Below are 25660 nucleotides of genomic sequence, written 5' to 3' on the forward strand. Positions count from 1 at the left end.
GGTGAATTCCGGCAATATTCCGGTTAAGGTTCCGGTCACCGGTTTCTGGGTTAAGTTTTCCATTTTTGGGCAAATTATCTTTCAAAATCGTGGTTGGTGGGAAAGTTGTCAGCCTGCCATACCTTTCTGCCGAAAGTTGACTTACCTACCCATCACCTTTTCACCAACCCGTCACATCTGTGTCAGTGTGTCAGTGCTCATTCGAAAGATATCCTTCGACATCGAAAGATATCCTTCGACATCGAAAGACCATCCTTCGATCAGTGACAGCTCGATAGATAAACATCTTTCGAGTAGTCCTTCGAAGTTCGAAACACATCTTTCGATCAGGGAATCTTTTCGAAAGATAGTTGTTTTATCTCGAAAGATAAGGATCTTTCAAGTGAGAATCTTTCGAGATTTTGAGTCTTTCGAAGCCAGTGCTCGAAAGTCAACAGTGATCCTTCGAACACTGTTGAACATTCGAACAAGTGTGATCCTTCGGAAGTTAGCTATTCGAAAGATAAGTGTCCGAAAGATAGGGATTTGACTCGAAAGATAAGGATCTTTCAAAAGGGAATCCTTCGAGTTCTTGAATCTTTCGAAATTATTGTTCAAGACTCAACAGTAATCCTTCGAGTACTGTTGATCCTTCGAACAGTAGTTGATCTTTCGATTGTGGTCTGTTTATTGTTAACAAGTTTCTGTGATTTCAGATCTTTCGAACAGGATCGTTCGGCTGTGTGATCTCTCGGATTATTCACTTAGAATTTATTTTTCTTGTCAAAGATGAATCCGAGTTGGTGGAATCCTGCCCCAGACAGTGGTAAATATACAAGTTCAGGAGTTACTCCTTCATGGTGGGGTACACCGGCTCCTGATAGTGGAAAATACACGTGTACAAGTCTATCACCATCATGGGCCGAATCTCCAGTATCTACATCTTCACAAGCAAATGCGTTACCATCAAATCAATGGGCATTAGTAACGGGTCAAACTCCGAGTGTACAAAGTATCTTATTAAGCGAAAGCGAAACAGGAAGTTTGAATCGACCCCCAAAACTGATGAGTCTGAATGAATATCCAGGATGGGCTGAGAGGTTTAAAACATATGTTCTTGGTCAAAATACGGAACTGTGGATACGTTTCACCACAGATTTCGATCAAGCCATAGAGGTTGCTGCTTCAGAGACTGCGTCATTTGCTGATCTTCCCGAAGATAAAAAGAAAACGTATGATCTGGAAAAGAAAGCATATGCCATTCTCACCCAGGCTTTGAGCAAGGATATTTATCACCAGTTTGTCAGCTTCAAGACAACTAAGAAGTTGTGGGACGGGTTGAAAACAAGAGGAGTAGGAAATGAAGCAACACGTCAGCTGCGTCATGACTTACTCAAGAAAGAATTTGACAGCTTCGCTTGCATGGATAAGGAGTCTCTGGGAGACATGACAAGTCGTTTCTATCACCTGCTTACTGAGTTGAACAATTTTGGAGTTACAACAACTCAAGCAGAGGTGGTGAAGAAGTTTGCTGATGCCTTACCTCCTCAATGGAGTAGTTTCTTGGAAATCCTTAAGTATAACGGAGCGTTGAGAACTACAACTTTTAACGACTTCGTGCAGCTTTTGGAAAACAAGGATCAGGAGGAAACATTGAAGGCGAAGAGAGTTCCATTGCCACAGAATCCAGAAGTGTATTATGGAACTTCCAGCTCTTCGTCTGCAAGAACTGGTTCACATGCTCCAATTCAAACGGCGTTTGTCACAAGTACAGATTGTTTTGGCAATCCAATACAAGTTCCTATTAAGCCACCTCCCACCACAGACATATTTGGAAATCCAATCCAACCACCTCCACCTCCTCCTGCTCAACAACAACGTGCATGTTATGGAGGAACATCATCTGCTGGTCAACAATCAAAGCCAAGTACAGTACAGCTCGACACTTCAAGCTTCTCCAAAGTCAGTGTAGAAGTAGCCAAGGAACACATGGAGCTACTTAACACTATAGTGAGCGCGTACTGTGGGTTGATAGAAGGTCAGATTGGTAACATTAATCTGACACAGGAAGACTATCGGCAGATAGATAAAGAAGAGATGGACTTGATGGATATCAAGTGGGCCTTTGCAAGTGCTGTAAGAAGAGCAAAGGATTGGATGGAAAGTACTGGAAGAACCAGCTTGGAAAGTAAGCGAGACACCAAGTATGGGTTCGATAAGCAAGCTGTAAAGTGCTTCAACTGTGGTGAACGGGGTCACTTTAAACGGGAATGTGCAAAGCCAGCACAGCATGGAAACCAGAACCCCTTCAGAAACCAGGGCAACCAGCAGAACCAGAACAGAAATAATGAACGTACATTAGTGCCTGTCAACAATCAAGCCAACCGGGCACTTGTAGTTCAGATGGATGAAGGTTGCGACTGGTCAATCCAGTTTGGTGGTGATGGTCCTAATGGTACAGCTTGCTTTGCTCAAGTTGTGAAGGATGTAGTTAGCACCAGTGGTGGAGAATCTTCCGCCAGTGGTGGTGAATCTTCTGAGGATGAAGACTCTTCTGGGTACAGCAGGAGTGTTGATGAAGATTCATCTAGGTCAGGCGATGAGAATATGGGCGAGACATCTGGTGTCTCAGTTGATGCTGATATTGATGAACTTTTGGAGGAAGCTGCAGCAGAAACTCAAAGAAGATCTGTTCTGGTGGATCAAGCTGCTTGTACTTCGTCTTCTCTCCATTCAGCCTTTATGGCTAATGTCGACAGTTCTTCAAGTCAGGTATGTGTCGATGAACCCATTGCTGTAAACTGTGATAACTGTGATAGCTTGCAGGCTAAATGTGCTGAGTTTGAGGCAAACATGTCTGAGTTGCAAGCCAAACATGATGCTTTACAAGCTAGTTTGTTTGACTTGCAAGACAAACATGATTCCTTGAATGCTGAGTGGTGTGCATTGCAAAGCAAACACGAGGCTTTGCAAGAAAAATATGATGTGACATTCATCCACAATCAGAAGTTGACTGTGGATCTTTCAAAATGCACAGAAGCCAATATGTTTTATGAAAACCATGAAAAGGAATTTAAGTCAATGATTGAGACATTAAAGAAAGACAAAACTGAATTGACTAAAATGGTTTCCAGAAAACAAACGGACATTAATTTGTACATCTCACGTCTTGAGGCAATGCAAAAAGAAATGGTCTGTGTAAAAACGGAAAGTGAGGCAATCCAACTCAAGCTAGACAGCTATTTGAGCTCTAGCTACGTGTTGGATCACATCATTGACGTTCAGAAAGAAAAACGGGATGTCACATGCATAGGATACAAAAAATGTCCACCACCAGTCAGACACAATTATGATGCCATGCCTGATGAGGAGGATAGAGTGTTCTTCGAACCATCTGTTCCTCTTGATGTGAAGGAGTTTGCAGCAGGACTCGGATACCAGAAAGAAGTATCCTCAGATTCGGATGTGTCAGCAGATACATCTGTAACTGCTGAACAGAAACAGGATCCTCCAGTTGAGGTTGAGGATGCTGATTCTTCAGATGATGAATCTGATGATGCTGCTCCAGCAAAGTCTGATGCGGTAGTCAAAAATGAGGACATACCTCTTGAGAATCACATTCTATGTGATCCCCCTGCCACACCCGCTAAGACTGTTGCAACTGAGTCCTCGTCTGAGAAGGAGTCGGAGAGTGTGACCTTGCTGTACACTTTGGTTGGTGATGATAAAATTTACTCAGACAAAGATTTTCCTATTAAGAACGTTAATCAATCCTTAATCGATAAAGTCTTTGAAAATTCGACAAGTAAGTTTTTGGGGAAGAAAGGACCACATGTTACAGTTACACAGTGTCCTCCAATCCCAAAGGCTGAAGTTCGAAAACAATTTGGCAACAAGAAATTGCCAGCAATGCCAAAACAGCAAAATCACACCAAGCCCAAAGGAAAGGCACCGGCTCAAGTCCAGAAGAAGCCGAATCAAAAGAAGAAGAAAAATGTTAACTTTGTGAAATCGACGGGAACGGACAAAATTGAAACGTTTGAAAATAAATCTAACTTAGATTTTGTCAAGAAAGCTACTGTTTTGAAAAGGAATGAACAAAACAGCTCAAAGCCTAGTACCTCGAGTTCACAAGGTTCAACATCATCGGCTAAGAGAACACATGATTCTTCGAGGTATGTTGAACGAAGATCATGTTTTGAGTGTGGAACCATTGGGCATATAATTCGAAATTGCCCTTACCTTCATAAGCAAAAAGGGAAGGTTGATGATCCCCGTGACAAGACTGACCGTAAGCCATCTACTTCCACAAAACAAGATCCCCGACTTGTAAAAGAAAGGGAGAAGAAGCAGAAACGCCAACAGGTCAAAAGGATTGAAAAAGCAATTAAAACCGATGTGGTTCAAAAACAATCTGTTTCTGTAAAATCAACACATTCAAAAACTTCAAACTGTAATGAAGTTAAAATGTTAAAGAATGACACTGATAAAACAAAACAGACATGGAAACCTAAATCGGTTACTGAATCAGGGGGACCATCACAATTTACAAACCATCAAAGACAAGAAGTTATTGTCATTGATGAAAATGGAAGACCCAAGACCACAATGGCTTGGGTCCCTCTCTCCAACTAATCTCTGAGTGAGTGTGCAGGAAGTTCCAGGAGGAACTATTGATAGTCTTAGGATTGTTGATAGTGGAATGTCCTTGCACAAGATAGGCGACAGAAGAAATTGTTGCCTTTGATGGTGAGAGAGAAAAGAAAAAGAAAATGTGGCTGAATGAAGATGCAAAGTCGACCAAATGAAGAACGTGCCGAAAATTTGGTCATTCTGGTTTTGATCGGGTCCTCAGGAACGAATGAAGTGAAATGTGTGCCGATGCCTTGGCGTGGATTGAACATCCGCACACCATTTCTGAAAGAGAAAGTCAAAGACCTTCGCTGGTGAAATGTGGAAGACCAGCCGGACCCGGAGGTTTATGAGCTTATTGCTGTCAAGAGACTTCTCAGCAGTTGCAAATTCGATCTTGAAGTCCACACCGGGTGGATATCCAGTTGGGAGAGTGCTTAGTTTCCTTGCAATGCACGGAACAGTTGCAGGATACGCCTTTAATTCTTAATCTCTCCTATACTTGTCGATATTTTAGCTGCTTTGTGAATTGTTATTATCTCGTACAGCACTCTTTGACCTGACACGTTGATCTCGGATATCACCTCACACGTGATTGTTTCAATATGAAACTCATCAATGTTGTCAAGGTCCGCACCGCTTACCGACATGCCAACTCATTTTTCCAAAATTTGTTAAATCTTTTCGGATAAAACTTAATTTTGGTAAACGGCATTAAGGTCAAGCACAAGAGTAAACCAACATCGGAAAATCATTTTTGAAAATATCCTTGTGTTTTTAAATTTATCTTAGTTTATTGATTTTAGGGGGAGTAAATCCAAAAATCTGAAAATCCAAAAACATTGAAAAATTTCAAAAACACAAAAACAATAGAAAAACAAAAATGAGTTTCCTGGAGAGCAAAAGAGAAAATGATAGTACATCAGTGGTCTATCCAAACCTCTTTAAACCTTAAATGAAAAACGATAAGCAGCTCTATATAAGATGTATCGGTAGGCTCACAATCATTTTAAAGTGTGCAGGGTGATATAAATCTTAATCGACTGAAGATCAGGTGGGAACCATTCATTGGCATATGGTCTTAGTACCGAAATTTCGTTTGATTGATTGCCGAGGTTCTGAGATATTCGGTCTTTATGCTGCTTATCATCTGGGTATCATGGTTGTATCTTTTACCGAAAAATAACGGGGACGCAAGTCTAGATCTTCCATGATACTATACATACGTGTACATATTGCATACTGCATTCGACCTCAATAAGTGATAAACAATCACATGTCCAAATCAAATAAGTGATAAAATATCACATTTATCCGGGTGTCAAGTTCGTCTCTCTGCTGTACGGAAGTACTGACCTGTTCACGGACTTGCACCTGTGCCCTCATGCATACGAAAATCAAGTTCCTCATCAATAAGTGATTATATCACAAAGGGCTTGTTTTCGAATCAAAATAAGTGAGTATCTCACAATTTATACGGTCAAACAGATGATAATCGGTATACTCACTGGTAAGATGAACTCTCGTGCATACCTTGATACGGGAATGTGTCGTGATGTGGATGAACACCGGTCGGTAAGTATAAATCATACATTAACGTATCCTCTAAACATGATTACATCTGATAAGTTGAGCTTAAGTGGACAACAATACCGATAATTGTTATAGGATGCTTATCTTAATGTTAACTAACTAAACAACAAGAGTGTTTTGGCATGACCGTACACTGATATGATTCTCTTACCCTCGAAACTCACAAAAAGAATGTCTGTATATATTTATTTACTGCTTAACTGTTATTATTTCTTTTAAACAGTTTCGTCGTTTGGTGCATATCAGCACGACATTAGCGGTGATGTCGTTTGATAACACTCAAAGGATTTTAAATTGTTGTCTTTTAATTTCAAAAATACCAAAAAGATTTTAGGCTTGTTTTAATATAAACTTTATAAAAGCCAAAAAGATTTTATTTCTGCTTTATTTTCGATCGTACGATGTTGGAGCTCAAGTCTTCGTTACCTGAAACCTGACTGAAAACCGAACTGACTAAATCTTCATAAACGGTCGAAATTTGCATGTTTGAAAGTTAAAAGGCTAAAATTGGCAAATTTATTAAACTTTCAAACTGTCGGACGGTGTTTGATTGTGACATGGTCATACGTGTGTCTTTTGTTTATGCTAACTATATTCCAAGCAGTTGTTCTCATTACGCGTTTAGATTTCTTGCATGTGCAGATTCTAAAGGCTAGGAGAACATGGTCGATGACGAGCTTTGGAATGAAGACACGAAGGCACTCAATGAATGAAGGTGATCGAGTCGCCGCTGGCCATCATCATCACCACAAGGATCTCACTTCATAAAGATAAAGTCTTTTCACGAGCATAACTCAAGGGGGAGCTTATGTTAAGGGGGAGTTTGTCAACACACTTCCTACATGATACGGGTAGTTTGTTGATACACTTTCTACTTTCAAGACGTGAAGACTTTGAAGATCCTCCGACATTGAAGACATGATAGGACATCAGAGTTTTGAAAACCTGAAGACCAAAGACCGTCGAAGTTCAAGACGAGTCTACACTTTTAGAAGAACAAGACAAAGCTTAGAGATCAAAGACAAAGCTACAGCCAAGGGGGAGTTTGTTGGTGCACTTGTGTCTGTACTTTGTCTGTATTCGGTCTTATGTAACGATGTCCTGATTTGTGTTGTAAGTTGACCAAGTCAACCATCCTCCGGTTTGACTTGGACAACAGATTGTATGTTGAGAGATGTTCTGATCGAAGGATGATGTAGAGATCGAAGGATAATTTGGATCCTTCGATCTCATCGAAAGATATGCTTCGAACGATAGACCTCGAAAGACTATCCTTCGAGGTCCCTGCTTATCCTTCGAAAGCATTGTATCCGAAAGATGATCCTTCGGCCCATCTTTCGGATCCTTCGAGCAGACCTGCTGAGCTGGGTATATATACCCATGCATGTGTTGAGTGTGAGTTAGTTCTGGAGTTCTGGAGTTCTGCCATTCCCACACACCCGAGAGATAGAAGCTTAGAGAGCATTCTGCCCAGAACTCACACACACACTTAGAGAGTTTATAGAACACTTCTGTAAACATTGAGCTTGTAACCGAACCTTCATTTGCATTAATACGACTAGTGTTAATCGGTGAATCTTTGTGTGTTTGTTTCTCTACTTGCTACTAACTCGGTTTGCTTGCTAGCTTGGATTCCGCACTCGCTAGTAGGTTTGTATAACAAGGTTTAGGTTCGTAATCCTCCGCGAAAAGGGACCTACACAAGCTTATTGACTTACCAAGATATTAGTGGGGCCATGTCTAAAATCACACAATGCACCTTCTCTTTCACTTTAAGTCCAGCCATCATCAACACAACCAAATATAGAACTAATAACCAAAATGACAAACTGAAGAACAGAGGAAACAAAATTGAAAATCCGTGCCAGTGATATACCTTAAAACCCCATTACCAACGCCAGAAAAATTGTGGGCTCAATCTCCCTTCAATTCGCGAATTAACAAACCCTAACATCTCAGATTCTACAAAATCAACTTCCTAGCCTAAGATTAAACAAACATATTTCAAAATTCAAACAAAAATCAATAGAACAATCAAACTATAACGTAGCAGGCGTTCCGATAACGGATGAAAATAAATCGAGTTTAGAAACCATATCTAAAAAACTCTAAGCTTTCATGATAAAATAGCAATTTTAGATAGATCGAGTTTAGAAACTATATCTAAAATAGCAATTATCGTAAATTATTGGAGAATATATAGGAGCCACCCAAGGTGGTCTAAACTGGAGATCACATCAGGCCTAAGGCCTGCACCACCATCACAAGTAACGCTCAGAACAAGGAGCTCGTCGAGAACTTTTAATTTAAAATAGATTTTTCTCAGCCTATTTCAATAGATTTTTGACATAATTAATACTTCACTTACTAAAATAATATAAAATAGCAATTATCGTAAATTATTGGAGAATATAGAGGCCACACAAGGTGGTCTAAACTGGAGATCCCATGAATCTCATTGCATATCCTTGAATCCCAACTGTAGCTTATTTTTCAATGCAGTTTGGCTCTGCTCTCTTACGTTTAAGAAAGGGATGGCGGCGCAGTTTGTTGCTCGTCTACCTGCTATTCTTATGTAATTTGCCCTGATGATTGGAATGAATTTGTTTTTGACTGAAAATATATATATATATATATATATATATATATATATATATATATACACAATAGAATAAAACATTTGCAAACTGAAAGACCTATATTTAAATTACTCAAATATAAGACAGAACAGAACATTTGCAAACCCAAAAACCTGTATCACGTGGCCAAACTGCATGACGGCTTCTGCCATATCGTAAGAGACTTCCTTTTGCTTCTGCAGTAAACTTTGTTGTTGGAGTCTTAACCGTGAAGCAAAAGAAACTCTTCTATAAAGTTGAGCGGCTGCGGTTATTTTCCAAAGGCGCTCCTGTATAATATTATGTTTTATCCAGTACCGAAGAACTATACATAAAAGCGTTGACTACTTGACTTTGATTTGTATCAGCAAAAACAAACTTGAGCAAAATCATTAGCCAACCATGACATTTCCTCAAGGATGAAATCCCATATGTGATTTTAAATGTTAATAAAATCAGAAAATAGAGAGTAATGCAAATAAAAAAAATAAACAAGTTAATCAACTCACATGAAAGGCTCATTGACATGATCTCCTGAAAAGTGTGACGTTCCATCAATCGAATTCTGCATAAAATGTACATACTATATTATCTGAATACATGAAAGTTTTATCAAATCCGCTACTTGCTTTAATCTTATAGCATAATCGGACATACCGTCCATGTGAAAAGAAGACTGACTTGTGCCCTTTCCTTTCCCCGTATTCACCAACTAACAGAAACAAAACAAAACCTTAAAAATCCCTTCATATGACCATAGAATTACGATAAAGTTCAGATTTGCATACTGTGTAAACAAAAAAGTGGTTGGAAGACTACTATCACAGTAATTATGAGGCAAAAACGGTGAAATTTGGTGACATGACACTTTATGTTCAGGGCTGGGTTCACCATCGTAAACGAGGTGTGGTGGCTCTGTATCAGCCAGCTAAAGCTCTGTTGGCTCGACAGATTAGGTATGATAATTTACCTTCTTAAGTATGAAAGGCATCTCTTCAGTGTGTGATGATTAACCTTCTTGAATGTAAAGTACCTCACGCAGCCTATATAGAAACAGATCTGTGTGTTTGTTATATGTTATCTACTTAAAGAAACATGATCTTAAATGTGAAAAGTTATTATTAGTTAAAGTAACTTGCAACCTTACTGCATCTTTTCGCTGATCTTTTCATTGAAGAAGTTTGATGTATCGCGCGCTTGGAGCCCAAGTAGAATCCTTTGAAATAACACCAACCCATTTCCAGCCGACTCCTTTGATTCTTGTGAATCCCCAATTCATGGACACTCCCATTAAAGTTGCTACCTAAAATAATAACATCAAACAGAAATAGGCTTAAGGTTATGCTAGATTCCACTAACAAACATTTACCAATTGTGCTTAAGATTAGCTCGCTTGCTTAGCTCAAATGTACTTGAGCCTAAACTTGTATATGTATATAGAAGTCGAAATTGTTCAAGAACACAATTTGCACAGCTGATGAAGACTTGAGCCCCAGCTCACAATCAGATTACATAAAGAAATGAAAATAATGTGTACAGACCTGTACATTGGCAACCAATGGCTTGCAATATCCAAGGCAAGAAACGACCGGAAAACAAAGCTACGCCTGTTAAGATGATAAAAAAATTCATATATGATTATAAAATAGATTACACAAATATAGTACTATAAGAGATAACTAATAAAAAAAACCTGTAGACATAAACAGTTCACCAAAGAAGTTGTTAGGCCTCCTAATCCAAGATCTCACTCAGCTAAAGCCACCAACAGGTGTGCGGAATCCACCTGATGATTAACCACTGCAGATGAAACACTAGTATGCAAAGATTTGTGAGAGAAATCAAGAATACACTGAGTATTCTTGATGAGGAAGATGAATGACGTCACTCACACAAAGTAGCCGCCAGACAAAACACACACAATGATTAGGGTTAGGTGCACAGAATTTCACACAGAATCACCGCCTTGTCTATTCCACATAAAGGTATAAATACAAGGCAAAACCCGGACTTTCAAGACAAACTAGAAAGCCCGGACAAAACAAACTACACAAAGCAAAACTCTGACTTTTGTCCTAAACAAAACTCAGACAAAAGTTTATCCTAAAACTTGGACAAAATGTCCAAGGATAAAGCTAGGACTATCTTTCAACATATGTACAATAAAGACCCTACAAAATGGGAGACATGCACTTATCACCTAAAGTGCATTAACAAACTCCCCCTTGATCAGTGCATGGTCTTCATTGGTCTTGAGATCTTCATACTCTCTTCGAGAAGCTGCTTCCTGCCCAGACCTTGTTCTTCACACAGAATTGAACCACCTTGATGAACTGATCAGCTAGAACACGATCTTCTTCATTGTATTTTAGAGGCAGGCGCCGAAGCTTCTTCAGATGTGCTTCCCTTAGGTTGGCAAGCCAAATCGGATCCAGAATTTTAGCAATCTCAACCGTCACTTTCTTTTTGGTAATCACGGCTTCCCCAGTCTTGCCATTGAGATACCAATAACCTATGTTGTCAAATTTATCGAGATCAAACTTTCGCATAGGAATTTTACGGAGGCAACTCGATGGAGGATAAACCATCTTCCATTCTTCTTTACCGGTGAACTTGTTTAAGTACTTAACTCCTCGACCCACTACTGGCTTGAACATCTTCCATTTACTTTCTCGACTCTCAGCAATGAGATGAGGAATCAATCCTCTGATACTAGCAACATTTGTATGGTTGTTGAGATCGAGCTGAGCAACATGATGGAGATCACGAGCTGGAAGAGTCTGAAGATACTTGGCTCTGGGCCTGAAGTACTGTACCCCATCGGTCCTTTTGATCATTACCAGGCCGTGCTGCTCATCGAAATCCCAACTTCAAATCTGACCCGAATACTCACCTTTTGTGGATAAATACCTCTTCCTTTGAGTTTCATCTGGAAGATTTCTAAACCATTTGTGAGCTGCCACACTAAGTTCTTTGGGAATTCGAATAGGGTTAAAGATTTCTTCGGGCATTTCACAGCCAAACACAAAGCCTCTGATAACATCAATGTTGACCGGTAAGGACTCGTACTCAATCCTCTTCCCTTTCGCAGTCTCAATGAAATTGAACTTACCAGCTAGGTCTTCGTCGGTTCGCCAATCTTCTACCATTTCCTCAACCACCTCACCAGCTCCTAAAACCAAATCAGCAGCAGGATCTAACTCAGAATCAGATAGGGCACCTGTATTAGAATCTACAGGGCCTTTATCTCCCCCTGCAGCTGCACCCGAGGACTCCCCTCAACATGAGCCGAGGTTGCAGCTTCAGGAGCAGGTGCGCTCCTTGACTGCTCCCCCTGCTTCGCTGCGTTGGGATCCTTGTCCTTGTCAAGATCGTCTCTGATTTTCTTTAGTTCGTCCATCTTGCATTTAGCCTGAACTTGAAAATCCGAAGCCGAAATCTCCCCCTGAGCAGCAAGGAGTGATACGAGATCTGTCACAATCCCGAGAAGCCGATCCGTAATACTAACCAAGGTCTGTTGTCGTGCAGACGTCGAGGCATCTTGTGTTATGAACTTACCCAACTGAACACTCTGATCTTTGGTTAGACGAAAAAGCTGTGCCATCTGCTGGTCTCGAGCTGCATCCCTTTTCTTCAAGAAAGCAATTTCTTTCTGCTGCCTAGAGATCTGATTCTTGTGTTGAACCATAACCTTGGCTGCATCCTGAAACTTGCCACGAACAAACTCCTGAAAGTTCTACCCTTGACCTGAACTTGATGGTCTCGAAGCAGACACTTTAGAAGATCTAGGAGCAGGAGGTCTTGAGCCAGACGACTGTGCACTGGATGGCCTAGGACCTGAGGATGGTATCACTGGAGGACGCAGAGATCCTTTCTTTGATCGCACTGCCGGCGGACTCGGACCGAAAGCAACCTTCGGACCTGCTTGCCGTGTCTCTGGTGCTTGCAAATCGGTGAAAGTACTAGGTCGTGGTGGCAGAGAGGAACTTCCTGATAAGGCAAACACATTACCCGTACCCGTTTGAGATGATAACGACTCAAATAGAGGTACTGCAGGAATCGGAGAAGATATCATCGGCGTTACTAGTTGAGGAGAAGTAACCATACTGGTAGCTTCCACAAAGGAAATGAATGAGAGAGAGGAACACAGTGACGGGAGAGCTACAGATAACTCCATATTAAGAAGACCTCTGGAGTCTGATGGAGCAGAGTTGGATGTAACCGTGACCGAAGCAACTATCGGACTCGAAGACTGAAGATCTGAAACAGCAACACGTTGTCGTTTATACGTCCTGAGAGGAACTGGCACACAGACAATATCAGTATCAGGACGACGACGGTCTTCATCATCATCATCAGAAGAGGACGAGCTAAAAACGATTGAATCCAAGTCGTTGGCTTTATCATTCCAACTGGCTAAACGTATACTCCAATCGGAAGAGGGACTGAAAGAAGCAACTTTTGCGCGAAATAAGTCAAGTTTGTTCCTTTCGTAAGGTGTGATATGATCTTGAAGTTCCTTCATAACTAACAGAAGGTATTGCTTCTCAGATGGCATATCACTAACGGATTCATCCACAGAAACTTCTTCCATAGAACGCTTCCCTTTGTCAACTGTACGGGAGGACGGACCCGCATCTAGAGCTGCATCAAGCTCTAAAATCACATCATCAGTTTCTACAGCAACTCCTGTTGCCGAAGACGTAGAAACTGGAGCTTGAACAGACACAGTTTCTTGAATAGAAGCAACAACAACTGGTTCAGAAATCACTGGTTCTTGAACGGGTTCAGGTTCCAGAAGATTAACCGGTGGTTGTTGAGGATCCACCTGAGGTTGAACAACCACTGGCTCGTGAGCATCTCCAACAAAAATTTGATCAACACCACTTCTAATTATTAACCAATTCGGATCAATTTCTGGATTGTAGTTGCCTTGAAGAATAGCACTACACAAGGGAGTCGTAACAGGACGAGCATCAGTCCTTTTGGACTCGTTAACCCTGGCACAATCAGTGAAAATACGAATAGGCATGGCTGCTTAAGCGTAGGCAGGTAGAGTTCCTTCGAACGAAAGATTCGGCAACAAATGTCGAAAAGTAAGACAAAGGAAACGAGGATACAGAATCATCAAACGCTTACCATTTGCCTTCAGACTGGTGTTTGAGAGCTTGGAGAATCATCATTGAGAAATTGTACGGCTGGTTGTAAGTTAATCCAATCATCGCAGAAAGAAGATCATGACCCATCGTATCAGTTCCCGATTTTCATGCAGACAGACACTGCATCAACACATGAAAGAAGTATCTCCACTGCCCAATAATCAATGCCTTGTAGATCTCCTTCATGGTAAAAGAACCAACGTAACCGAAAGATCTAACCCCACGTTCACGGATTTGCCTCACATAACACGTGTTTCCATGATCTAAATCACCAAAACGCAAAGCCGCACGAATAACTGCCTCCGTGTTAACAATAGAGCTTCCAGAAACAGTAGCTTCGATAGAATCATCAACAATCTGAGCCGTACGCCAACAATCATCAATATACGCTTGCACTTGGTGAATATTTTCTGAAATCGAAAAACCAATTCTTGAATTTCGAAGAAAACGTATGATATCAGAATATTCGGCCCCACCACGAACGTTCTCGTTTAGCAAAGCAATTTGATTATGATTACGATGAAAATCACGAACTGGACGAGGTTGTTCTGCCATTTCTGTTGAAAAACAAACCAAAAACGAAACACATGCATCAGATATAAGTGCAGAACAGTTAGAAAATAACAGCATGCAGTTTACACATAGTGAACTTCAATATACAATGTTTGGCAAGATAACTGTCACACAGTTAAACACACAGTTAAAATAAACCTTAGACAGTGATAAGAACCCAGACAGTCCTGAATTGTTGACAAAGAAACCCCCGAGTGAGACAGAACTGGTTAAAGGCCGGACACTGTTCAAAACTCAGACAGTCTTGACTTCTTAACACTCGGAACAAACATAAGAACAATATAGACTGTTCAAAACTCGGAAAATAGTCTTGAGTGATTAAAAACTCGGACCAAATATAAGAACAAGATAGACTTGTTCAAAAGTCGGAAAAACATGCTTGATTGTTTAAAACTCGGTCCAAATATAAGAACAAGATAGACTTGTTCAAAACTCGGAAAAACAGACTTTCAAAGCTCGGAGTAACCTTCCACAACTCGGAGTACGTTTCGTATTGAAAACTCGGAATAAGAAAAGAACTCGGAAACCTTTGAGCGGAAATGTCTTAAACCTCGGAAAAATTAAAACTCGGAAATGTGAAGACAGACTGTCTTTTGACTGATTAAACCTCGGAAAACCATTTTGAACTGTTTAAACTGTAAAACTCGGAAATATATTTACAAACTATCTTTTGACCTTTCAAAACTCGGAAACATACTCGGACTTTCATTCTCGGTCCCATGTTGAAACTGTCTTACTGTTTAAAAATCGGAATCAAAGAAACTCGGAACCTCGGAACTCATGAATAAACTCGGAACCTATTAAAAACTCGGAACATTATTCAAAACTCGGACATGAGTTAGAATCTTATCATGGAGTCAAGCCTTTGATCTCTCCGAACTTACGGAAGAGAAAAAGGTTGAATCTCAAAGATTTTAACACAACACACAAGAAACCTTCTTTCATGATGGATCAAAAAGTGAAATTTTCAAATTTCTTTCATCTTCTTCCTAAGAACAACCAAGTTTCGCGCCAAAACACCAACCGAGAACTTTACTAAAACTTCTTTCAAACAAACAAATTGTTATCTAACCAAGCACATTCAAACATATTTACACAAAGATTTTAACCAATCAAGGCTCAAGAACAACTCAATCATTCAATATTCCTCACTATTCAAAACCCCCAACTTCAAGAACACCAAGTTCTTGAAACCAAACATAAAACCCCCAAATTTCCTACAAAACCCTAACTTCAAGAAGCTCAAAAACATCACATAATATCAACAATTAGTAAGAAGGCACAAAGGATTCAAGAATGAATTTAACAAGAAACATGAACACTAAATTCAAATCCAAGCCCTAAAATTCACAAATCTTACCAAGTTTGAGACCATGGAGATGAAAAGATTAGAGATTACATACCTTGAAGAAGACTTAGGGTGTTAATCACAACAAACAAGAACTTGCAAGAAGAAGGAAGAATGTATGGAGGTGAGAGTGAAAGTGCGGCGGTTTGGAAGAGAGAAAAGCCTCTGAGGATTGACCAAGAGAAGAGTGATAGTGAAGGAAGAAAAATCGGACTATAAGGGTTAAAAATCGGACCCACGGTTTGGGTTAAAAATCGGACCCATGGTTTGGGTTAAAAATCGGACCCACTTTGTGTAAAAAATCGGACTATAAAGGGGGTAAAAAGGTCGGTTACCGGTTACCGGAGTATAAAGGAAACTCGGACCGAATGACACGCGGACCTAAAGGTAGGACGAAAATTAAAAGTCGGACCAGGTTGGTTTGATAAAGGTCGGTCCACGATTTGGGATATTAAAAAATCGGACGTCATAAGCTTGTAATCTTCGGACCCACTGGTGTTGATCATGGAAAATTCGAACCATTGTTAATTTTAATTTGCACTTAAACCCCTAAACTCATTTCAACTTGTCATTAAAAAATATGAAGCTTTCAAAGAACAAATCTTTCACTTAGACACAAGAATCTCTCGAGATGGAAAAATATTACTGCTTGAAAACAAATTTTTATCGACTTCCTTACCTGATAAAATTTCTCACACACACTTAGATGTATCTTACACAACCGATTTTTCATGAGAAAACTTATTTTAACTTACTGAACTTGATATTTAATATCTTATTAAATTATTTTCACAACCCTAGAGTATTCTTAATAAGATAACTCGCACATAGAAACAAGAAAGCAAAATCTTTTTGTGGTTTTTCAATTTTTGACTGAAATTGAAATTAAACCTACGAACATATTTACACTAATTATCTTTTTGTGAAATCGGAGCAAAGGAATCATATCGGTTTTACTGTCAGTATCCGACACAAGAACCATAGTATTTAGCTTTAATCTTTTAGAATGATATTGACATTTGAAGACGTTCAACGGTATTGTGGTCCACTTAAGTTTTAGCACGCTTTCGAACACTGTTTTTGAGATATGGAATTAAGTGTATTAATAGCTGACAGTAACTATGTTTACCCACCTCAGAATATACTCCCGTATCAAGGTATGCACGAGAGATCATCTTACTGGTGAGTATACCATTTATCATCTGTTTTAGATGTATAAGCTGATGTGAGATACTCACTTATTTGGAATTGAAAACAAGTCCTTTGTGATAGAATCACTTATTTAGGAGGAACTTGAATTTCAGATGCAAAGGGCACAGGAGCAAGTCCGTGAACAGGTTAGTACCATCGTACAAACAAAGAGACGAACTTGACTCCCGCATAATTTTGTGGGACATGTGATTGTTTATCACTTATTTGGGTCGAATGCATCATGTATTAAGGATATTTACACGTATGTATGGTATCATGGAAGATCTAGACTTGCGTCCCCGTTATATTCGGTAAAAGAAACAACCGTGATACACAGATGATAAACAGCATAAAGACCACGTATCTCAGAACCTCGGCAATCTATCAAACGAAATTACGGTACCAAGACCATATATCCAAGAGATGTGCCACACAAGTTACGCAGTTCATTATGTTTATATACCAAAGACAGGTTCTTATTTACGCGTAAAACCTACCGAAGCAACGTATAATGAAGGTGTCACAATTAACGGTTAATTGATTATATAACCATAGTCCTGCATTAGATACGACTAACCGATGTACTATCATTTCCCTTATATCTCAACACGACTTCATTTTAAATTTTTTAAATGTTTTTGTATTTTTCTGAAATTTATAATACAACTAAGTAAAATATTTTTAGAGTTTTTCAATTTTTCGAAAGCTGTAAGAACTGTACAGAAAATATAAAATAAAGTTTCTATGCGAGTTTAGAAAGCATTTTACTCTGGGTTGATCATGCCAATCATTCGGACCAGATTTTCAAATCTAGCCCGATCGAATGTTTTTGTAAACAGGTCGGCAAGATTATCCAAGGTGTCTACCCTAACCACTTCTATTAAACCCTTCTCAGCACAATCGCGAATAAAATGATGCCTAACATCTATGTGCTTAGTGCGTGAGTGATTAACTGGATTGTTTGTAATGGAAATGGCAGAGTTGTTATCGACAAGGATAGGAGTTCGAGTAAAATTCAAACCGTAGTCTCTCATTTGCTGCTGAATCCACAAAACCTGAGCACAACAGCTAGAAGCAACAATGTACTCGGCCTCGCACTTGGATAGAGAAACGGCAACTTGCTTTTTGCATTGCCAAGAGACAAGATGATTCCCAAGAAGTTGTGCGCCGTCAGAGGTTGACTTTCTATTCATCGGGCACCCTCTGAAATCTGCGTCAGCATACGCCATCAAATCCAGACCACCTTCAGCTGGATACCACAATCCAAGTTTAGGCGTCCCTTTCAGATATCTGAAAATACGCTTGACTGCTTTCAAGTGAGACTCCTTCGGAGTTGATTGGTACCTAGCACACAAACAAACAGAGAACATAATATCTGGTCGTGAAGCAGGATATAGAGTCGGATCCACTTCAGGATCTTTCTCCTTATCGGGTGAAAGCTTGAGATTTGTCGGGAGAGGCGTGTCATAGGGTAAGCTATCTTCCAATCCAAATCTTTTGAGAATCTCGTGGACATACTTTGTCTGATGCACGTACGTCCCGGTTTTTCCTTGACTCACTTGAAGACCTAAAAAGAATGATAACTCGCCCATCGCACTCATTTCAAATTTTGACTTCATCACAGCCTCAAACTCACGACACAATTCTTCGTTTGAAGAACCAAAAATTATGTCATCAACGTAAATTTGCACAATCAGAAAATCTCCCCCATTCTTCAAAATGAACAGTGTGGAGTCAATTGCACCACGCGAGAACTCATGTTTCAATAGATGCTTTGACAACGTCTCGTACCATGGTCGAGGGGCCTGATGGAGACCATAGAGAGCCTTGTCCAACAGATAGACCTTGTTGTCTAACCCTGGAGCTTCGAAACCCGGTGGTTGGGACACATACACAGTTTCTTGCAATTTCCCGTAAAGGAAGGCGCTTTTCACATCCAACTGATAGACTTTGATACGCATGTGTGCAGCAAAGGCTAGAAACAAACGAATAGCTTCCAGTCTTGCCACCGGTGCATAAACTTTGGTATAATCAATCCCTTCCTCTTGATTGAAGCCTTGAACAACCAACCGTGCTTTGTTTCTGACAACGACACCCTTATCGTCTTTCTTGCACTTGAAAACCCATTTCGTGTTGATTGCATGTTGGCCCTTTGGAAGATCGACCAAATTCCACACCTTTAACTTGTCGAACTGAGCTAACATTCACGCAAGCTAAGATTGTAGATTTCTTCTTTCTTGATAGCAGAGAACAGACATTGCATCTCTGAAATACTCCTTCGCGTTTGCACTCCCGCATTTGGGTTCCCAATAATATTATCAACAGGATGATGAATATTTGTTCTTAGAACTGGGATTGCCGGAGCTTGAAGATTGTTTCCCAAATTCGATTGAATCTCCCCCTCAGCATTTGCATTACTACTAGAAGCTTGATCATTTCCAGAAGACGTGTTAACATTTGGATATGCTGAAAAGTCAACATATAGATCTCCACTTGTAGTTTGAGCAGCTGCATTGGGGATCTGCTCAGCAACAACATCATTTACGGTCGAAGAATGAGCGACTGGAACATTCGAAGACACATTAGTAGGGATACTTGCTCTCCAGCTCGCATCCACTTCATCTTTGTTCACAAGATGTGTGTATACAACCTCCAACTCTTCTTCTGAAACATCAGAAGATCAAATGAATCAAATAATTTGTCATAATCATAACCGCTTTTGGGACCGAATTCAGACGGTGGAGGATCAAAACTCAAAGGAGTTATATCAAACACGATCTCCACTGTTCGCTCCTTGATGTTATAAACGCGTTTGTTTGGAGTTCCATTGGCATATCCCAAAAAGAACCCAACTTCACCAACTTCCCCCACTTTAGGAGTATCTTTGGTGCGTTTGATAACACACTTAATCCCAAAAGGTTGAAAACCAGATAAGTTTGGTTTCCTGTTTTCAAGCAATTCATAACACGTTTTATCTTCCCTTTTGACCGTAAGCACATGATTTAACACATAACATGCAGTGTTTACCGCCTCGGCCCAGAAGAAAATTGGCAATTTAGATTCAGAAAGCATAGTGCGGGCCGCCTCAATCAGGGTACGATTCTTCCGTTCTGCAACTCCGTTCTGTTGAGGATCATATGGAGCGCTGAACTGATGAACTATTCCCATTTCCCGACATAACTCATCCATATAATGATTTTTAAACTCAGTGCCGTTGTCACTTCGGATTTTCTTAATAGGAAGTGAATAATTTTTCTCAAGTTGTTTGAATAAGTCTCTTAAAATACTAGCAGTTTGATCCTTTGTTTTAAGAAAAATACCCATGAGTAACGTGAGAAATCGTCAGTGACAACCAAGCAATAAGACATCCCACCAATGCTAGCAACATGGATCGGGCCGAAAAGATCCATGTGAAGCAATTCAAGTGGTTTTTGGATCGAGTTAACTATTTTCGGTTTATGAGGCTTTCGTTTGATTTTTCCTTTTTCACATGATTCACATTTGTTGTGCATATTGGAACTACGTAAAGGAACCCCCAACACTAAGTTGTTTTTCACTAAGTGGTTCATCTTTCGCAGATGCACGTGGCCCATTCTCCTATGCCAGAGATACGATTGATCTTCAGTCGCCTTTGTGATAGACAAGTCACTGGAGCAGACGAGTTAACCAACGGGCGCATGTCCATGACATATGTGTTATTCACCCTTGGAGCCCTCATAACGATCCAATCTTCAGGAACAGCAAATCCCGGACGCAAAACGAAGCAAGCTTTATCAGTGAACAACATCGTGTACTTGTTATCACAGATTTGAGAAACCGACATCAAGTTATGCTTCAATTCTTCAACGTAGTTCACTTTATGCAGCGTGATTTTTCCATTTGACACAAAGCCTTCACCGGTGATGTATCCACCCTTTTCACCGGCAAACTTTACATAACCACCACGAATTTGTTTAAAACTGTTCAATAACTCTTTATTTCCTGTCATGTGTCTGGAACAGCCACTATCGATATACCAAATATAGATAGCCCTCTTCAGCTGCTCCTACACTCCCCAACAAGAAAATTTAGTTAGAGTGTGGGACCCAAGCCATGATGGTCTTGGGTCGTCCCGATTCGTCAACATAAGAAGACTCTTTGAAATAACCATCATCGCCTCTGAGTCCACCATTTCCATTTCGAAAATTGTTGGAATGAGTCCCCGCAAATCGTGGATTATACGGAGTTGACGATCTGTTGGTATAACCAGAGTTTCCATACCCTCGGCTTCCATAGTTTTGGTAACTGTAATTTTGATTCCTGGGTGGCTCAAAATTCCTACCAAATCTAGGAGCGTCTTCGTGTCTTGAGAATGATCGTGGATGATTATCCGAATGCGGTCTTTGATTTGGAAATCGGGGGGGTGACGCAGTTCGATCATTCACGAATCTGTTCTGTGCATGAGGTCTAACATAGTTGTTATTCGAACCTCCAGAGCGTTGGTCATTCTCAACTGTTTGGAATGTAACATGATTTTGTCGTCTGTGAGGGGTTTTCTCACGAGTATCATGTCTTTGAGATGTATTTTCCGATCTGTCCCCACGGTTAATAACAACAGGTTTCTCCTCCTGATCCTGATTTTGTTGTGATTTAACATTTGGTTTGACAACTAGTTTTACTTCTTGTTTAATCACTTTGTTTTTCTCAACCTTCTGATTTTTACCATTTTTCTTTTCAACATTAACTGCTTCATTTTGTGGTTTTTCAACAAAAGGTTTCTTTTGATCAGGATCAACAAGAGATTTTCCCCTGTCATCTGGACAGTCTGCTGCTAAGTGTCCTTTCCCACGACACTTATAGCATTTGCGAATTTTTTCAGCATTCTTTTGACGTTCCTCATGAGTGGTCGAAGATGATGAGTCGTTGGTGGAATTTTTCAAAATTTGGTTCACAAACTGAGAGTTGGAACAGTTTCGATCTTTACTTCTTCTTTGACAAAATCCTCCCCTTTAACAAACTCAGTTTTAGGGATATTTTTCAAAGCCTTTTTAGATTTCCCACGTGACTTTGGTTTTGACTTCACATTTTGAACTTGATTAAACATTTCCAAAATCTTATTGCTTATCAAATTTTCAATGTTTTCAAGATTTACTTCATTTTTCTTTGAAACTCCACTCATCTTCGACTGATCTGAGTCAGTAACTTCATTTGCCAATTCAGGATCAATGCTTGGCATCGATGTATAGTTATGGTTTACCGGTGGAGGCACCTTACTATATCCAATGCCGAACATTTCTTCCTCAGATTCTTTGAGATGTTGGCTGTTAATACAGAAATTCATCACTTCAGATGAATCCCCGAACTTTTCAATCTTTCGTTGCAAATCTAAAATCAGATTATCTTTTTCCAAAATGATTTTGTTCTTTTCCAAAACACAATTTTGATTCATTTCAAGTTCAGATTTTAATCCCTGATCTTTAAGATTTCCCTGAGCCACAAGTCTCTCAAATTCAGAGATATCATTTTTCAGCGATTTCATCTTAATTCGGTGTTCTTTATCCGAATTAGACAGAACAGCAATGAGTTCTCTGGATTTTTCTAAATCTGCAATTAAGTTTGTGTTATGAAGTGCATATCTATCAATCTTGGTGACAAACTCAACACATCTAGCACATCGCTTATCTACAGGAGATGATTTTACCTCTATGCCAGCCATGAATGCACAAGACTCGTTTTCTACGGAGTTTTCTTCCAACCTTTTAGCTTCTGCATCCACAAATTGCTGCATTTCAGCTGTGGAGATGTTGAATTCAAAGCGTTCTCCCTTTTCTCCATCTTCTGTCTTGTTAGACTTTTCAACAGACTCTTCATTCGAAGGATCTTCATTCTCAGCAACATTCCCCGAATCCAACTCTTCCCCAAAAACCTCAGCTACAACCGCAAGCTCCTCAATACTAGTCTCTTCGACAACCTCTTCATACACTTCTTCGTTCACAATTTCAGCTATAAATGCTTGTGACACAATAGCTCCTGAGATGTCTTCCAAGGCACAACCCCAGTCATAAGGCTCAGTCACACTCTGTAGAGGTTAAGCCACCATAGCATTGTTTGTCGAAGGTGTAAGATTTTCAGACCCACTTGAACGTTCACTTGAATTAGAGGTAGCAGTTGATGCATTGTTGTGAGGTCTTGAATTATTTCCTCGAGAGTTATTGTCTCTATCAGATCTTTCCATTTTCGGCTTTCTACAATCACGTGCGAAATGCCCGTAGATACCGCAGTTGTAACATTTTACTTTGGACATGTCGACTCCCATTCGAGTCTTTGTCTGATCTCCTATGAACTTCCTACCCGTCTTCAACAGAAACTTCTTCGCTCTACGGACTAACAGTGCCATATTGAGTTGTAGATCAAGTTCTTCCATTTCGTCTTGATCTATCTGATCAAAGTCCTCATCGAGACTTGACGGTTCAACGAGCTTTCCAAGACAGAAGTTCTCGTAGGCAGTCATGAAGGACGCCAACAGACTCATGTTTTCTTCAATCAACTTTAAACAGCTTGCATCTATCTTAGGAATGTTCAAACTTGTTCCTTGAGATTTCTGAGCTCCACTAGAAGAGTACATCCCTTGATTGGAATTGGTTGTTCCACTTGAACTGTCATTGTTGCTTATAAAGGCGTGTTCACTTGCAGGACCTTCATTCTCCGAATACAAGGCAACACCAACTCCACCATTACTACCCTTATCCGTTGGTTTCGAAGCCTTATATAACTGAGGATCTTGGATCTTCTCGAAATCAGATGCTTGATCTTCCATATTCCGAGCATAACCCCTCAGTTTTTGGACAGCTTCTTCCAATGAGAGCTCCTCATAGAGAACAGCCTCTCTAATCGAAGCAGTATACATATTCCATTCCCTGGAAAGACAATTCAGAAACTTCTCAACCTTCTCAAATTCGGTGTAGATACCCTCTTGACTTCTATCAAGTTCGCTCAACAGATGATAAAATCGGTTCACTGTGTCATCAAATGATTCATTTCTTAAAGCCTTGAACACAACAAATTGAGTCTTCAAACGTTGGAGACGTCGCTTCTTGTACATTTCATTTCCTTCATATCGCTGGATCATACTATCCCACAATTCCTTTGAGCTACTTCTCTTACGGAACGTATGAAGTATAGATTGTGTCATAGCCATCGTTATCATTGACATAGCTTTCTCTTCACAGCCATAAAATTTCTTCTGGTCGTCAGTGAGTGCCAAATACGTATCAATTGTCAACGTACGTACTGGAGTAGCTCCACATCCTTTAACGATACACAACCAGATTTTGATGTCTTTTGCTCGTACATATCCTTCGAAACGCTCCTTCCACTCAGGAAAATAAAGCTCGTTTATCAACAAATGAGGTTTGTCGTTACTTCCTACCTCAGCATTGTGCTTGAGGTTTTGCACCATTGCAGTCAGATTGTTGTTTGCCATTTCAGAAAACAACAGTAGGTTTCCAAGTAAGAACTGAGTTACTGAAAAGATTTTCTAAGTCCAAACTCGGAGAGAAAACACGGAGTGAAATGTCTGAGGCTTTAATCAGAATGTAACACCCGGATCAGAACCTGAAAAAAAAATCCCAAACCTCGGACACACACTTAGAGTTTTAAAAATTCGGACAAGCACGCTAAGGAAAGGAAAACAAAAAGCTCGGACTCTGAAGAAGCTAAGGTAAGACTCGGACTACTAAACTAAGGGCATAAAATTCGGACACAATAAAACTCAGACTTAGCAAAAATTCGGACAAAGTAAACTTTGGAATAAAATTCGGACTTAACTAAAATTACTAAACAAAAATTCGGACTAAACTACTGACACAGTGAACTTTGGACTAAAATTCAGACTTAACTAAAAATACTATAAAATTCGGACTCCTAATACTAATAAACAAAAGTTGAAATTCGGACCTATAAAAAACTCAGACCAAAGAAACTCGGACTAGTTCGGACTAAATAAGGAGTTTAAAAATCGGACATGGAGATTTGAAACTCAGAACAAGTAAGAGTTTCTCAAAACTCAGAAGAAACAATCTCCGGACTATCTCCCCAATGTGACTTCACACTGGTTCAACAATACCCCGGAGACATGTCACAACCCCCGATCCCTCAGGAACGGGCGGCCGTGAGCCAGTTTCGGTGGTATCGCGTATTGTCTAATTTGGCAGCGGAAATTTTCATCAGGACCGTAGTTAGGAAATATTTTATCAGAGTAAACCACCACATTTTATAATAGTAAACACATGGGTAAAACCCATATGGGTAAAACCCAAGTTTTACAGTACATGCATTTTCATAGGAATAAATCCTATTTTATTTAATAAAAACATCTATTTTATTTTAGGTAACTTTATAGCCACTTTTCCAAGCCTTCAGTGCTCTCCAGCTGGCTTTTATTGGCTTCACACTAAGTTACCTGAAACACGTGTTTAAAACATTTTATCAGCAGGAAATACTGGTGAGTGAATCCCAGTTTAATCAGTTTTAAATAAAACCAATTTGCAGTATTGAGGGCACATCCGCAATTACATTTGTATCCAAGA

At 39.9% G+C, this 25660-nt stretch overlaps 1 long non-coding RNA gene across 1 annotated transcript; it reads right to left on the minus strand.

The window, feature by feature from the left end:
* Positions 1-8960: 8960 nt before the first annotated feature.
* LOC118487559 lies at positions 8961-9616 on the minus strand. Its single transcript, XR_004881900.1, has 3 exons — positions 9480-9616; positions 9332-9387; positions 8961-9112 (listed from the first exon to the last, which is right to left on the minus strand). It is a non-coding gene; the product is annotated as an uncharacterized LOC118487559 (long non-coding RNA).
* Between the last annotated feature and the right edge of the window lie 16044 nt (positions 9617-25660).

Source organism: Helianthus annuus, chromosome 2 (assembly GCF_002127325.2).
Source record: "Helianthus annuus cultivar XRQ/B chromosome 2, HanXRQr2.0-SUNRISE, whole genome shotgun sequence".
NCBI classification, from domain to species: Eukaryota; Viridiplantae; Streptophyta; class Magnoliopsida; order Asterales; family Asteraceae; genus Helianthus; species Helianthus annuus.